Source organism: Bufo gargarizans, chromosome 4 (assembly GCF_014858855.1).
Source record: "Bufo gargarizans isolate SCDJY-AF-19 chromosome 4, ASM1485885v1, whole genome shotgun sequence".
Classification (NCBI taxonomy): domain Eukaryota; kingdom Metazoa; phylum Chordata; class Amphibia; order Anura; family Bufonidae; genus Bufo; species Bufo gargarizans.
In genome coordinates, this window is record NC_058083.1 from 163,134,315 (window position 1) to 163,151,800 (window position 17,486).

Here is a 17,486-nt window from a genome sequence, read left to right on the forward strand (position 1 = left end):
TATATATAGACTTAGCTGATCCACTAGATGGAGATCCAAGTAGGCGGTCCTAGGTGAACACCTTGAAAGGGCCTCCAGGGGGCAAAAATGTGTTGTAGCTCCAATTTGTGTGAGGTTCCCACCTTCCCTAAATAGCCAGATGGGGCCGTCCCTATTGGAAGGGACCAATCAGGGGTGCTGGTGTCCAACATGTGATGCTACTATAGGGGACGGCCAGTATGGGTTGTAGTGATCGTCTTATACACCATTCTATGTTGGGAGGACATCACCAGGTTCTAAACAAACCCCCCCTTTATTTTAAACAATGTATATATATATCCGGGGACAGATTACCTTAGAGATCGCATAATTATTGTTATTTATCTGGGAGACTGCTGAGGAGAAGATCGGGCTATTCACATATAGGTGGAACGCACGCCGACAGATAATATGGCCGTGCGTTCCACCTCCGACCAATAGGAATAAACCCCATTGGTCCTCCGCTGTGTGTAACCGGAAGTATGCAGGCGGAGCGCACGTCACATAGAGATGAACGTGCGCTCCACCTACAACCAATGGGGACCGCCGCCGCAGCCAGAAGTACGCCGATGGAACGCACGTCACACAGAGATGATCGTGCGTTCCACCTACAGCCAATAGGGGCCGCCGCCGCATCCTCAGATAGGGACCCAGCGCTGGCCGATATATTGCCCCATTCTGTCAACTGATTAAGCAGTACGTGATGCCAGCCTCTATTTAATTTAATCCAAAATCACCAAAGCATAAGTGATATGGACACAATAAAAATTCGAAAGAGGACTAAAGTATATATTCACAGGGCAAGTATTTAATTAGCCCTGTTAGTCCCAGGGTATGGGGGAGGGGCCAAGAGACATAAGGTAGTTACAACCTGGATTCGTCAATGGATATATTCAATGTATGATCATTACACAACACAGTGGTGCTAAATGCGTTTATCAAGTACCAAACACTTTCACAGTTTGGTAGAGAACCTTTATTGGAAAACTACCACATATTGATGCATAAAGGTGTGTTGTCGGTAGTTGTTATGTTAAAAATGCAAGATAGATGCTTAATTAGATGCAACAAGGGTGGTGGATAAATATCACCCCTATGATACGAAAATGACACTTCGTGTGTCGATAATCAATTCTATCTACTATAGTAGGATCAAGTGTATGGAGGTACCGAACATTTCCAATATCACCTGTTAAGACCCCCAAATAACTCTAAAGGAAGCATGTATAGACAAGTTTCTCATTCAGGCCTCTAGGGGACTGAGACCGCAGCCGATGAATCCATTCGGCTGCCTTCTGTAGGATCCTGCGGTCCCAGTCCCCTCTCCTGGGAGATGGTCTGATAATTTCCAAAGCCGCGATTTTAAGTGATTTAGGGTCACCCTTATGGCATTCCCAGATGTGATTAGCTACCGGGGTTTCTTTTCGCTTTTTTATATCATTGATATGTTCCAAGATGCGCCTACGGAATTCTCTAAAGGTTTTACCCACGTAGTCAAGGGGGCATGTGCATTGTGCCAAGTAGATAACTCCTTTGCTCCTACAATTACAAAAATCTCTGATGGTATAACTATTACCAGTTGCTGAACAGATGTTAGTTTTTGTATTATTAATGTAGCTGCAGGCCATACATGCCCCACAACGGAACATGCCCAATGGTTTACGATCCAACCATGTGCCCTCAGGAGTTGGTCGTACGAAATGACTATGTACCAAGCGATCCCGAAGACTTCTGCCCCGTCTGAAAGTAATGCTAGGGCGTGCGGGCAGCACATCTGCAATTCCAGGGTCCATGAGAAGGATAGGCCAGTTTTTAGTTATAATTTCTCTGACCTCTTTATTCATGGTGTCATAGGTGGAAATAATTCTCATAATGTCACCATCTCTGCCATTTGGTTCCCTTGGTATCAACAGTGTCTCACGATCCCCTGGAGGCCGCACTCTGGAAAGCCTCCCGGAGTACCCTCTGTGGGTAACCCCTCGTTTTGAAGCGATCCTGTAATTTTCTTGACTCTTGATGAAAGCTATCTTGATTGGAACAGTTTCTTTTCATACGCAGGTATTGCCCTCGTGGGTGTGGTGATGTGACCCGAATCTTCTCCTCAGCAGTCTCCCAGATCAATACAATAATATGCGAATCTCAAAGGTAACTCTGGTCCCCGGTATATATATACAGTGTTTTAAAATAAAGGGGGGTGTTTATAGAAACCTCCGGTGATGTCCTCCCAACATAGAATGGTGTATATAGACGATCACTACAACCCATGACTGGACGTCCCCTATTCAGTAGCATCACATGTTGGACACCAGCACTCCTGATTGGTCCCTTCCAATAGGGACGGCCCCATCTGGCTATTTAGGGAAGGTGGGAACCTATCACAAATTGGAGCTACAACACATTTTTGCCCCCTGGAGGCCCTTTCAAGATGTTCACCTAGGACCGCCTACTTGGATCTCCATCTAGTGGATCAGCTAAGTATATATATATTTTTTACTGCTGGTGAGTTTGTTTATCTCAATACAATCGTGTGCGGACCCCTATCTATCTAGTGAACTTTTCTTGGATATGGCCTCCAGTTTAATGATCCATCTTTGCGGATACTTGTTTAACACTTAATGTGTTTGATTGACATTGACTTTTTGTCCCCTGATGAACCCCTTCAATGAGAGGAAGGGGGGAAACGCGTCGGGACACGTGATTGTAAAACCAATATCCAATTTTTATACTATTGCCCAAATATCCATATGGGATAGTATATAAAGGGCACTATAAGGACAGACAGCACAGGTACGCGGACGGAGTGTGTCTACCATCAAGACACATCTCCGGGCTGAGGAGATATAAAGGGACATCGCAGGGACAGACACGGTCATGGCACGGGCTGCCCTGATGCGTTCCTCCCCTTTCTCCCTCTGATATTGATCCGCTTGTCTGGTCCTGCTCTTCCGTGTGTTAATTGTATTTTGTCTTTGTTGTGTTTTGTTGTATTATTTTTCTTCCTTCAGGGAATTATTATTTTTTAACTGACCAGAATAAAGGTTAAATTTTAGGTAGTCGTACTTCGGTGATTTGATTCAACATTAATGTAAGCAGCGGACACGCTAAAAAAAGCCCACACTGAGGAGCCATGTGCTGGCGTCCTTGGAGTGCCAGATCTGACCATGGATGACTCGTTCGAGATACATTAACAGTCTGCTTTTTGCCTCCTGTGCACTTTAAGTTCTGCCTGCTTCTCCTCCTTCGCCTCCCTATCTGCTGCTCCATCTCTCCCTCTGAACTCCCCTTCTCTACCTCTCCTGTGGGCACCCATGTGACGTCCATCGACAGTTCATCATTGTCACCTTCACCACCACTGTCATTAGAGATCTAGGGGTAGGCAGCAACAGCGGGGACCACCCTCCTTGGGTTAATCTTGGTACAGTCGTCAGACTGCTGGGTGGAGACCGTTGATACCTCCTCTTCCTGGTCTGATGCCAAGAATCGCTGCGCATCAGTAAGGTCTTGAAATGCATGGGAAAATAATTCCTCTAACTCGAGCGGAGGGGATATGGTGGTGGTGTGTCTTTAGGGGTGCACAGAGCAGAGAGTGAAGAGGGTGCAGATAGAGAGGATGAGGAGCGTGCAGAAGCGGAAGGCTGAGTGAGCACCTCAACCAAGTCTGGTGCGTCCTTTGACGTAATCGCACGCACCTACTGCAACTTTTCACTTAGGCTCTGGCCTGGTGCACCTACACGGCCCCTACCACTCCTGCAGAATGGCCTGCCTCTTCCTCTGCCTGTCATTTTCAAAATGACACTGTGACAAAAGTCCCTATAAAAAAGCAGTATTTGTTGAAGAAGGTATTTCACACCCCTGCCTCAATCAGTTTTTTGGGCGGTAACTGGTATATCACACCAGTAGCAATTATTTGTTCCAATAGCTTTTGTCAGTCTGTGTAGCTGCTGTAACATAGCAAAACCACAAACAAATGCTGCACTACCTAAGTGCACTATATAGAAACTATATTATTGGTATATCACACCCCTGCTTCAATCAGTTTTTTTGGGGGGGCAACTGGTATAACAAATCAGTTGAAATTATTTGTTCCAAAAGGTGTTTGTCACTCTGTGTAGCTGCGGAATTACAGCAAAACCGCAAACAAATGCTGCACTACCTAAATACACTATATAGAAAGTATATTATTGGTATATCACACCTCTGCTTCAATCATTTTTTGGGGGGGCAACTGGTATAACATAGCAGTTCAAATTATTTGTTCCAATAGCGTTTGTTACTTTGTGTAGCTGCAGTAATGCAGCAAAACAGCAAAAAACTGCTGCACTGCCTAAATGCACTGTATAGAAAGTATATTATTGGTATATAACACCGATGCTTCAATCCTTTTTTTGGGGGGCAACTGGTATATCACGCCATTTGAAATTATTTGTTCCAATAGAGTTTGAGATAATGCAGTAAAACCGCAATCAAATGCTACACTACCCAAATGCACTATATAGAAATTATATTATTGGTATATAATACCCCTGCTTTAATCAGTTTTTTTTTAGGTGGAAACTGGCAAATCACACCTGTAGAAATTATTTGTTCCAATAGCATTTGTCACTTTGTGTAGCTGCAGTATCGCAGCGGAACCGCACTCAACTGCTGCACAATAAAAATGCACTATAATATACTATTTTAGAAAGTATAATTTAAGTATATTACACCCCTCAGTAAGTCACATCTATCGATAGCACACCTATACCAGTCCTTAAAAGGACTTTTGTGGCCCTATTAGCTAGCGTTTGGTGTCTCCCTCACCTCTCCCTACACTGGCAAAAGACTGAATGTAAAATGGCGGCCAGATTGGGTTTACTTATAAGGTAGGGGGTATGTCCATGTGCTGAAACGTCTCAATTAGCCCTCCTGTACCACCTGATGGATGTGTCATGGGTAAAAGTTTGGCGCTATGCAAAAAAATATTGTGCGTGCAAATATCGCCCTATGTTTGCATTTTCTGCGAATCGCAATTGAGCAAAGTTCGCCGCGAAACGACCACCGGGCGAACCACAATGCCATCTATACTCTGGACTTCCAATTAAGGACAGGATAGAGTTAGAGCTAGAAAAGAGTTATCTTTGCCCAGAGTCACCTCGCCTATTGACCCTAGACATCCTGCCCACACTTTATGCAGAGCTCGTCAGACAGTTGAACTTCCTACTAGCCAATAAAGGAGCCTGGGTCAAAGTATGTTGCTTTATTAACTAGATGTAGGATTAGGGTGAAACAAAGGAACAAATGTACATGCCATCAGTCTACAGCATTTCATAAAGTTCACTCATAAATAATATACAGTAGGCTAACATGTTCTAAGCCAAGCTGTAAAAAAACAGGAAAAATAACAGCTTCTTATATAATATGAACAGTATTAGTCAATACATAGTATAGAACCATAATAGCTGACAATGTGGCTAGGCCAAGCTGAACAGTACCACAGTGATACATTATAACTCCATTTAACAGGGTTAGAACTGTCCTAACAGTGCTCTTATGGCTGCTGATGGCTAGAAATACATCTTATCCAGAAGTCTACTGGCTATGCTCCAAGAAAGGGGTGGACAAGAAAGTACAGAGAGCTTACTGTTATGGATCAGTGAGCGTGGACCCACAACGCCAACTAACTAGTTTGGATTTGGGCTAAAACCAAAGAGTATTACTCTGGTGCTCCCTTGGTATTCACCATTTAACTCTTGTACAGGAATCAGGACTTTGCTGCAGAGAAGCAATAAGACTGCTTCCTACTGGTATAGTCCTAGTATAGTTGGCAGTTGACTCACTGGGGCTATGGATTCTGATACAAGCACCAAGAGCTCTGAATAACAAAAACATACATACAATGCACCAAATGCACCAAAACCGCAGTCTGAACAGTGACCTACTGTATATATAATATGTGTTTATTTGGCAGAACTTGATTGTAGGAAACTAGGCTGGATGACTGGGATGAAGGGAAACTGCTTCTGTGATTGTGGCTCAGTCAGAACAACCTGTGATACTGAAATTGTTGACATTTGGCAACACTAAAATGAAGACACTAGGAGAGCTTGCGGGCAGGGTAGTGTTGGATGGAGGAACATGGCAGGCAGGAACCAAGATAGTAGCACAGACAGGGTAGACAGACTAGGAGAACTTAAACATAGACTTGAACTAAAAAGCTAAACTGTGAGGTCAGGAGTACACAGGTAGGATGGGTACATGGCAAGAAACCTAGGTGCGGACACAGACTGGATAGTGCAGAAAAATGTGAGAGAAATGCTGAAGCGCTAAGACTTTAAAACAACTTTGCAGGTCACAGGAAACCATAAAGCTCAGGCACCCTCTGCATGGAGAAGGTGTCTTAAATACCCAGGGATTCTAAATACCCAGGGAATGGCTAAGGAATGATTAGCGAGTGCATATACCTGCCCTTTAAAAGGCCAGAAGGAAGCATGCACACCCTTAGGCAAGAAGATGGAGACAGCAACATGTAGAGGACACCAGTGGCTAGTATACCAGAGACATGGTGAGTGTGTGGTGGACATAAACTGCAGAACTAACACCTACCTATAGATATACATACCTTCGGTGTTCAAGAGGCTTGTCTATACAACATTTAATAAAATATTAACAAGGTGCAATTTTACTTAACTCCATCAGTTGATTATACAACTATATACCATTACATGATGGGCTCCGATATGTTCCTGACAGGAATATATTGGCAAAAGTCTCCGCTTTTTTTTTGTATGACTAGCTAGTATAGTCAGTGGCATATCCGTTTGGTGCATTTTCTTCTGTGATTTATATGATTATATTTTCATCCGCACAATGCTCCGTTTTGTGTAGGATGCCTTTGTGGTGCATGTGGACCAAGCCGGCATCATCCATTGTACGCATTATTTGCTGGGGATGGTCGTTTGCTGTGGTCCACATGTGGTGGGACTGCCCCCCCTATGAGAAACACGCTACAGTGTTTGGGGTTTGAGCAGTTCCCCCATATTTGCCACTATATGTTTGTGATTTTGTTTTATATGTATTGAATGTGCCTTTATCTAGCATTTAAACATTCCTTTGCACCTGGTAACCTCCATCACACGGTCTGATTTGGGTATGGCTTACAGTCTTGCTTTATTCACATTGCATTAGTTGTCCTGCTATGCGGTTGTGAGGAAGCTTGGCTGTGAGCTGGATTTCATCACCTTCAGACCCTGTTCACACCACAGTTAGCGCAGTGGTAGGACCCTTGCCATGCTGAGAGACCGTGACGTCGTGCATGATGGGCTACGATATGTTCCTGACAGGAATATATTGGCAAAAGTCTCAGCTTTTAATATCTGCTTGTATGACCAGCTAGTATAGTCAGTGGCATATCCGTTTGGTGCATTTTCTTCTGTGATTTATATATACCATTACATGCTACTGTGGAAGTGAAGTCCATAGTCTCACTTCTTTTACAGTAAAGCATTAGATGTCTATACCAAGATAGAAGAGGGGCTATATTGGCGTGGATACCTAATGCTAGCCCCAACCTGGAGCCATTGCTACATATAATTGAAGATCTCTGTTCTTGTATCACACCCTACACAATATTGACTAGTGGCATTGTATTTTTTAGTTTTAGCCTCATTTCTCTGCACTCACTTTCCAGAAAACCTTTGAATTAACTGTGTAATGAGTTATACAGAGCAGTAACTTACAGTAAAAATATCAATGCACCTTCATTTTCAGTTGTGGCACGCTCCAATAATACTGCCTGCATTCAAGAAGCCTTGCAGTATCATTTTCTCAGGGTCTATACAACATTTAATAAAATATTAACAAAAACAAGTTGAGGTGTTACTTAACTCTGTTAGTTGATCGTATAAATATATACCATTATCTGGTGTAACTGTTTAATTGAGGTAGCTTTGTACAAGACATTGTTCACCTAATTAAAAATAGACCCTGAGGTATTTAATATAATATACCGTAAGTGAAATGTAATTTTTGCCTGGTGTCTAAATTTAATTTATGTGTATCATTCTGAAATGAATAATTAAGGAAGAAATTCGAAGGCAGCTAACACAGCGCTATTTTGATTTTCTCAACAAGTTTTATAAAGAATTTGATATTGCTTAGCAACAAAGAAGTTGCAGTGGAGTTTTCCTTTTCAAGGAACATCTGTTTTTATTTTCTCATGCATTAAGCCAATCTGTAGGTAATTAATAAATTAGCTATAGCTGCCCGGCCAACTCATTTGATGCTGTCAGTTTTGACAAAATTAATAATATTAAAGAATATTGAAATCAATTGCAAATGACATCCTTACATTTTTGTTTAATGAAATGTTGCTTTCTTAAAAATACAGAATTAATATTTGCACACATGATTTAATCATCTATATTTTTAACTAGGCTGGTGAAAGTGACACTGAACATATTATATTACTCTTTGGTTTGATTTTGAATTTAAGAAGAAGTTTGTATTAGAAATATGAAGATCCCCTCTTCCTGAATCGGACAAAATCTGAATTAAGGCTCATGCCCACTAACGTAAGTGCTCCGTGCCTATGCTACGGACCGCAAATTGCGGTCTGCAATGAACAGACACAGACCGTGGGGCAGCTGCATGCGGATCGCGGACCTATTTACTTGATTAGGGTCCGCGATCTGCATCCGGCGGTACTCACAGCAAACAAGTAGTGCATGCGCTACTTTTTTGAGGTGAGGAGGCACGGCCAGAAACAGCACGGGGTTCCGATCCGTGCCTCCATTCCGCATGTCCATGATTGTGGACCCATTCAAGCGAATGGGTGCGATCCGTGATGAAGAAACGCACTCGGCCGGTGCCCATGTATTGCGGACCTGCTGTATGCGGGCTGCAATATGGCCACGGGGGGCAAACGGGCGTGTGCATGAGCCCTTACTAAATTATAGAGATATTAGGATGGGGTTGGATTCAGCAATTTTGCAAAGAAGCAAAACCAAAACAGGGTTTGTGTAGGCAGAAAATAGTGTGGCAATTGTGCTGTAACTCTCTGGTATATTACTATTCTACATATGCTACAGTACCTCAGTCTAATAAAACTCACCCTGGGTTATTCACAGAGGGAGAGATTTGTCAAGATTGGTGTTTCTAATGCTGGTCTTCATCTCCAATGTGTTGGTGCAAGACAGGCCAGAATTAGGAGGTGCACAATTCAGTTGATCCGTGTGCCAGAATCTCAAAGCTACGCCATAAAGAAGCTGGTGTAGTTTTCAGATATTCAAAAAACTTATATAAGTAATGTTAAATGTGTCAGACCACTTGGATCCAACTATCTTCTGCCTCTGCGCCTCCCACTTTTAACAGAAGGGGAGAGAGTGGCACAGCAGTGGCAAAATGTGCCACCCCAGTTCTGCAGCAGGGCATATGATGAATCTCCCCATAGTATTTTCAATGTCAGAATCAGGATCTGGGCTAGTGTCAGAATATAGATTCCTGGATTGACTTGATTGGGATAGAAGTGTGAGTACCACTTATAGAAGACACATAATTGAGCTCTAGTGATTTCTGTATGAGTCTGGCAGATAATAAAGGGAATGTGTCATCAGAAAATTACTTGCTTTTTAAATCACTTCTTTATGTTTAACACATTTTAAAGACTTTTGGATGATGCTATTTTTAATTTTCTATGTATTTCACATATTTAAGCAAAAAAGATACAATCCTGCAGTTTTCGCCCTAGCCACTATGTCTAATTGTTGGCGTCACTTCTTGGTTTGTGCAGATTGCTTTAATCCGGTTAACTTATTCTAATCTTGCCTGTAAGGAGTTCACCTCCGTGTATAGATAAGACAGATTCCACCATTCACAATAGATGATTGTCAGAGCTTATCTATTCTTTCCTTGTACAATGATGTCTGCCCAGGTCGCAGACCATGGCTAGCTTTTCCATATAAGTCAATAGGGTCCCCTCCTGTCCACTGTGTCTATAGGCCATGTGACTACCGTACAGCAATTTATTAACTGCTTTGTAAATGCTGTTAAGAACACCTCAGGCAAAATGACAGCCCCCATAATCACGTTCAGAAAATAAAATAAAAAAAATCTACAATCAAATGATTATGTGCTACTATCTGTTTTTAACTGGCAGATAAAACTTTTAGTGACACATTTTGTTTAATCTCATCTCTGTAGAATAAATGTATCAAAATAGGGCATGAATTACTTCTGTGTGATAGAGTTGAACGGACTTTCATCGCACCTGTGAAGCACTCCTGTTGAGGACATCGACCGGACTTCTATCCATGCGCGCTTGTAGTGGAGTCCTGTGAGTATAACTTATTCACAAGGTGCGGCAACTTTTATATACATACTACACCATAATGCATTTTTTCCCATTGTTTTCAGGTTTCCATGCCATTGCTGGGATAGATGTGTGTATGTGGTCCTATTAATTGAAGGCATTTTCCGAATGCAAAAGCATAAGAATCGACTGAAATAGTAAAATAACTTCCTCTAGCAGCGCAATCCTTTTTGCATCACAATATTTTGTGGACTCTTTACTCACATTGTCCTTGGATTTGCAGCGCCAGAGGGGCCGGTATCCTATACAGAGATTTTATTTTATTGTCTAGAGTTGAACGGACACCTGGATGTTCGGCTTTGAAAGGTTCACAAAAAAGTTTGAGGTAGCCCGTGGCATTTAAACGATGGCCAATTGGCACTAAGGGGCCTAAAGTGTGCCCAGAAAACATCCCTCACACCATCACACCACCACCACCAGCCTGCACAGTGGTAACAAGGCATGATGGATACATGTTCTCATTCTGTAACGAGTGGTTATTTCAGTCAACGTTGCTCTTCTATCAGCTTGAATCAGTCGGCCCATTCTCCTCTGACCTCTAGCATCAACAAGGCATTTTCACCCACAGGACTGCTGCATACTGGATGTTTTTCCCTTTTCACACTATTCTTTGTAAACACTAGAAATGGTTGTGCGTGAAAATCCCAGTAACTGAGCAGATTGTGAAATACTCAGACCGGTCTGGCACCAACAACCATGCCACGCTCAAAATTGCTTAAATCACCTTTCTTTCCCATTCTGACATTCAGTTTGCATGTATGAAAAACAGTTTGCATGTATTCAGACATGCATTGAAGCAACTGCCATGTGATTGGTTGACTAGATAATCGCATTAATGAGAAATAGAACAGGTGTTCCTAATAATTCTTTAGGTGAGTGTAGATCGCTGAGTTAACAAGAAATTTGGATTAAAGATTATTTCCTATTCTCTCCCTCACAGCAGCAGCATCCTATCCCTACACTAATCAGAGCAGAGTGACGTGCAGCGTTACGTGACTCCAGCTTATATAGAGGCTTGGTCACATGCTGCACTGGCCAATCACAGCCATGCCATTAGTAGGCATGGCTGTAATGGCTTCTAAGGGCACACGAGTTAAACGCTTGTTGATTGGCTGCTCTGCAACCTTTCAAAAAGCGCCATTTACTTGCCGAACACCGAACCCGGACTTTTACTGAAAAGTTTGGGTCCGGGGTTCGCTCAACCCTACTGTGTGAGTTACATTCGGGTAGTACACAATTAAAGTGACTTTACCACAATTGACATCTATTGTCACCTATATACAGCCAAGCATGCTCGCTTCTGCTCCTTTCTGCGAGACAGCCAAGCACATTACTGAAGTATATTTTCTTCTACAATGCTGTATATTTTTGATTGAAATCAAATAACTGTACAATTATTTTATTGCATTATATCATATATTTAATAAACTCTCCTACATGAGAAACTGAGATTCCTGCTTAAATGAATGCAAATGCACTGAAACACTGAGCCACTTTGGCTTTTTATATTTGCAATGTTAATGTCCCTGTACTGAATATATTACCATTGTGAACATTGACTGGATTTAAAATGGTAAATTGCCCTCCCATTCTTGTTATAAAAGGTACATTAGACAGCTAATTTAGCAAAGGACCTTTAATATTTCATCACATTGATTGCCATTAAAATATATCATGCATTGGCTTACTTGGTGTCATTTCTTCTCACAAGGGATTGAAATTATAGAGGACATAACCCAAAGCAGGATATAGGAAAGTGGAACACATGGATGATTTTAATTGAATAAAAGGTTTGTTTGGTGTAGCTATTTCCACTTCTTATATTATGCTTTGTTTCTAGTTCTGTTAATATTGATTGTGCTGCATTTTTTTTAGCAAGCATTTCACGTTATCAGCTTTATAAGATTTATGTTTGGTTAATTTACACACTAATGTCACCTCTTATAGTTATCTCTAGTTTAGTTTATAAATGTAAATATATTTTATATTAATTTTTTTATATTTATTGCAATTGTGACTTCAAGATTTTATGTAAAGCTTTACCTTTAGCAGGGGTGTAGCTATAGGGAAGTGGCTGCTTTGGGGCCTGGACTCAGAAGGGCCCAACCCAGGAGCAGGACTAAAAGATTGTATTGTCAGGGACCCCTCAACAGTATTATACAATTACATTATATACAGTGACAGAATATGCAGTGCAGGAAATTTATGGAACAGCTGGTATGATAGAGTGATCTTTACTAGCCATAGGAGTTGCGAAGAAGTTACTGGGGGAAGGGGTTGCGAAGGGGTTGCGAAGAAGTTACTGGGGGAAGGCGGGGCCCTTTCAAAAGTTGCTGTGGGGCCCAGTCATTTCTAGTTACACCACTAACCTTTAGCATATCTTTATTAGCTTTTTGCTGTCACCCATATGCTTTGTTTGCTTTAGCATTATCTGCTTTCTGATAGGGTTTCGGTATTTTTGTAACCATAGAGAAGTCTGCAGAATTATCCTTGCCATGGGGCAAGTGAAATACAAATGTCAATTTTAAGCAGGTGATCTTTTAATTCAAGCCCATAACTAATATACCATCCTCATAGACATCATGGTTGTATTAGGGTATAGCCAAACAAGTGGCTGTGCTGTGGCTGGGATGCATTTGTGAGCCTAGCAGCATCATACTAACTAATTAGAACTGCATTGTGTATAGTGTTGAGCACGAATATTCGTATTACGAACTTTTATCGCGAATATCGGCACTTCGAGAATTTTCAAATATTTTAAATATAGTGCTATATTATGCCGAGTATTGCTTTTTTTTTGTTTTGTTTTTTAAACACAGTGCACATCAGGTGATCATCCCTCCCTTCTTCTAGCTTGTGGGCAAATGAGAAGGCTTTATCACAGTTTAGCAACATCCCTAGCAACCAATAGAAAAGTTGCCTACCCCTTCACTATATAAATTAAGACATTCCCCATCAGCCATTTTGTGGAGTTTCATGTGAGAGAGAGAGGAGCTTTAATACTGTTCATTTTATTTTTATTTTTTCAAATTTCATTACAAATCAAACATAAATAATACTGATAGTAATAGGGAATTGTGTAGCTGAATAGCTGATAGGGTCCAGTGAGAGGTGTAGTGTAGGTTATAGAGATAGTTAGCTGAAATATATAATCCATATAGTTAGTGCTAGATAGTATAGGTTAGTAGGGAATACTGTAGCTTAGCTCAGTGTTTCCCAACCAGTGTGCCTCCAGCTGTTGCAAAACTACAACTCCCAGCATGCCTGGACAGCCTTTGGCTGTGCGGGCATACTGGGAGTTGTAGTTTTGCAACAGCTGGAGGCACACTGGTTGGGAAACACTGGCTTAGCTGATAGGGTCCAGTGCTGAGTGTAGTGTAGGTTATTGTCAGAACTATTGGGTATGAATAAAGACCATAAGTATAAGGCATATATAAGAGTATGGACATGAGCCTAAGGGACAACCATTTTGTCTTATTTTAAAAGTGCAGGGTAAGTTCAGGATTTTTTTTACTCTGAAATTACTAACCTAAGGTTTACGATATGTACCAAAGTGTTTACCTAAGTCTGTTTTTGTGAGAAGGAGATCTCCCAAGGTCTAATGAAAAGTAATTAGTTAGTTAATTAAAATATATAATCCATATAGTTAGTGCTAGATAGTGTAGGTTAGTTAGGGAATAGTTTAGCTGATAGTCTGTTTCGTCCATCTGTGGTAGTGTAGTGTTTAGTGTTTGCATCTTTTGTTAGCAGGAAAAAAAACTAAAAAAATGTCTTTGAGTCCTAATGTTTTAGACTTTAGTTTTTTTTAGTGATAATTGTCTGCTTCTTTTGTGTGTGAAAAAAAAAATAGTTTTACAGTTTTTGGGTTTATTGTATATTTTAGTTCATTATTGCCCCATTGTCCCCACCACAATAAAGTTTGCCCAAATTCCCTCTTTATTAACTTTTTTTTTGGGTGTATATAGATAAACCCATATCACGTGGCCGTGCAGCAGCCGTGGTAATGGTAGGGGAGTTGGTTCTGATGCTGGACCGCTGCCAGCACAGAGCCGCTCCTCTACCCATGGAGGGGTGGGGGCAGGTGGCCAGGGCGCCCGCCTCATCCATGATTTCTTTGGGCGTAGCAACCGCCCCATTTCATCGCAGGACGCTGATGCAGTGGTATTATTCGTGACCCAAACCAGTGGCATGGGGTCCTCTGCCCCAGTTCTCAGCAGCAGCAGCTCGCCGCCTCCTGCAGGACCAGCACCAACCCCCAAGAATTGACCTTGATTCTGTTTGACAGTGACAGTGAGAGGGACATCTTAGGGATGGTGATGCAGGAGAGTGAGCTAGAGCTTGGTCCGGATGGTCAGGACCTTTTTAAAAAGGAGGAGGAGGAGGGGGTATAGCCCATCAGTACCCCAGTGACATCCCTTCCAACTGTTGCGGGTAGTTTCAGCCAAAGAACCCCGCAGCTAGTCAGACCCAAGCGTCAGCGAAGGGACAGTGGAGCCAGTTCAGGGGCTCCACCTCTGCTGTTCCCTTCAGTGAACCACTGGTCGACATTAGGTCTGACATTACAGGCGATGAGGAGGAGGGTGATTTAGAATGGGTGCCACCTCCCTTGTCAAGTGATAGCAGCACTGATGAGGAAGGTAGGCACCCGAAGCAAACGGTGCGCCAGGTCACCAGGGAGACCAGTGGCAGATGCTCCACTGGTATACGCAGCAGGAGGCGGAAGCAGCAGCAGCAGCAGGTGTTGTTTCCACCTGTGCACACCGAGCCTGAACAGACGCAAACCGTCACCACCCCATCTGACAGGAGGTCGGTGCGTAAGTCGCCTGTTTGGGCTTACTTCACCCTGGCAGCAGACAATGTGACAATTGCCATCTGTCAGCTCTGCCATGGCAGGGTGAGGAGAGAGAGGTCTGTTGCTCGGCTGGGTACCACTGCCCTTACCCAGCACCTGAAAGTCAACCACTGGTGGGAGTGGGAACAGATGCAGGGTGGTCATAGCAGCGCCAGCAGCAGTGCGCAGGGGACAGCAGCTCCTGCCACTGTCCTGCAGCCACCCCACCCCCTTCCAACAATGCATACCCACTCCCCCACTCCCTCTCCTAGAGATACTGGTATGGGCTCCAGCAATCGGTTTCCAACGCATTTTAACACATTGCGCCCTACGCCTCGGGGGACAGACGCTTGTGGTCACTCAATGGGTTCCTGGCAAGGGTTATCACCCAACATCTGCTGCCCTTCAATATTGTGGATAGCAATTTATTCCGGCAGATGATAGAGCAGTCCCAACCCAGATAAGGTGTCCCCAGCTGCCATTTCTTTGCCAGGACCAGAGTCCCTGCCCTACACCAGCACATTGTGCAGAATGTATCCCTGTCTCTGGATCACGCTGTCAGCGATAGGGTACATCTGACAATGGAGGCATGGACCAGCAGACATGGGCAGGGACAAAACATCAGCTTTACTGCCCATTGGGTGTCCCTCCGAGGAACCGGGGAGGGATCTTCAGAAATGGCGACATCTTAGTTTGTGGTGCCGCCCTGGGGGGTCCAGGGGAGAACTGCTGCTCTCCCTCAAGCCACAGTCTCCACCACTGCTGAGCACCCCAGGAAGAATCCTCAGTAGCTATGCAAGTGTGGGGCACGTCTGCTGCCAGGCCGTGCTCCAGCTTGTGAGCAGATACACACTGGACCTCGTGTTCTGGCTGCCTTAAAGGCTCAGGTTCACAAGTGGCTGACACCCCAAAGGCTCCAGGCAGGTATGGTTGTCTGTGACAATGGCAGCAACCTCCTTGCCGCCCTCCATGCTGGCAGTCTCACACATGTGCTATGCATGGGACATGTCCCCAACCTTGTGGTACAGAAGTTCCTACAGACATACCCATGGTTGAGCGACATCGTGCCAATGGTACGTAGAATTGCCAGCCACTTCCGACGCTCCCAAACCGCCACCGCGTCCCTGTTCAAACTGCAGCAGAACAACAGTCTTGGCTGATTGTGGACAGGGTGACATGCTGGAGAGGTTGTGGGAGCAGCGACGGGCGGTGAAAGAATACCTGCTGGACCAAGGCACTTCCGGGCCATCACACCCACTCCCCTACATCAGCAATTCGGCGTGGGGGCAGATACACCAGGTCTGCCACGTGTGGCCCCTTTCAAGCAGGCAACCAAGATGGTCAGTGGAGAGCATGTCGACCTCAATGACGTGCTTCACATAGTGTTCCTGCTGGACAGGACACTAGATCGCCTGCTTGAGGCTGGGGAGATTGCCTTGGTGGAGCAAGAAGAGGCAACAATGCTCCATCAAGACCAGGCCCAGGACAAGGAGGAGGAAGAATTTGTTAAGGAGATTGTCGACGTCCTGGAGTCTGGGCCTGGTCAGGAGGGAGAGCCGCTGATCGGGGCACCGTTAGTCCGAGGGTGGGGCGGCTCCCACAGGGAGCAGCAACAGCAGGAGGAGGACCAATATGTCATTATCCTAGGCAGCCAAGAAGAGTCACAGCGGCTGTCATCTTATCCATGGTTGCCCACATGCTGCAATGTCTCAGGAGGGACCCCTGGATTAGGAAAATTAAAGAGAGGAATGAGTTTTGGTTTGCCACCCTTTTAGACCCCCGCTGCAAGGGGAAACGGGAGCAGTTCATCCCATCCGGCCAGAGGGATGCCTGCATGCAAAACCTGCGGGCCTGTCTGATCCTCCAGGTAGAGCAGTCAAACTCTCAGCCTCACGCTCCAGTTGTCCGCGCCCATCTTAACCAGCAGGTGGCTGGCTCCAGCAGCTGTAGCCGAGCAGGTGATCTCATGGGTGAGATAAGGTTGTTTTACCAGTCTATGCAATCCAGTAGCAGCAGCAGTCACCACCAGCGGCTGGCCCGCATGGTGGCAGACTACATGTGGTCCATTGGTGCTTCAGGCAGCATTAGCACCGACGACCCCATGGAGTACTGGGTTGCCAGGCTGGACACCTGCCGTGAACCCGCTCAGTATGAGCTGGACCTACTGTCTTGCCGCCCCTCCAGTGTACTGTGTGAGCAGACATTCAGCGTGGCAGGTAGGGTGGTCACCGACAAGCGGGCCAGTCTGTCCACTGACTCTGTGGACAGACTTACATTTATCAAAATGAATGA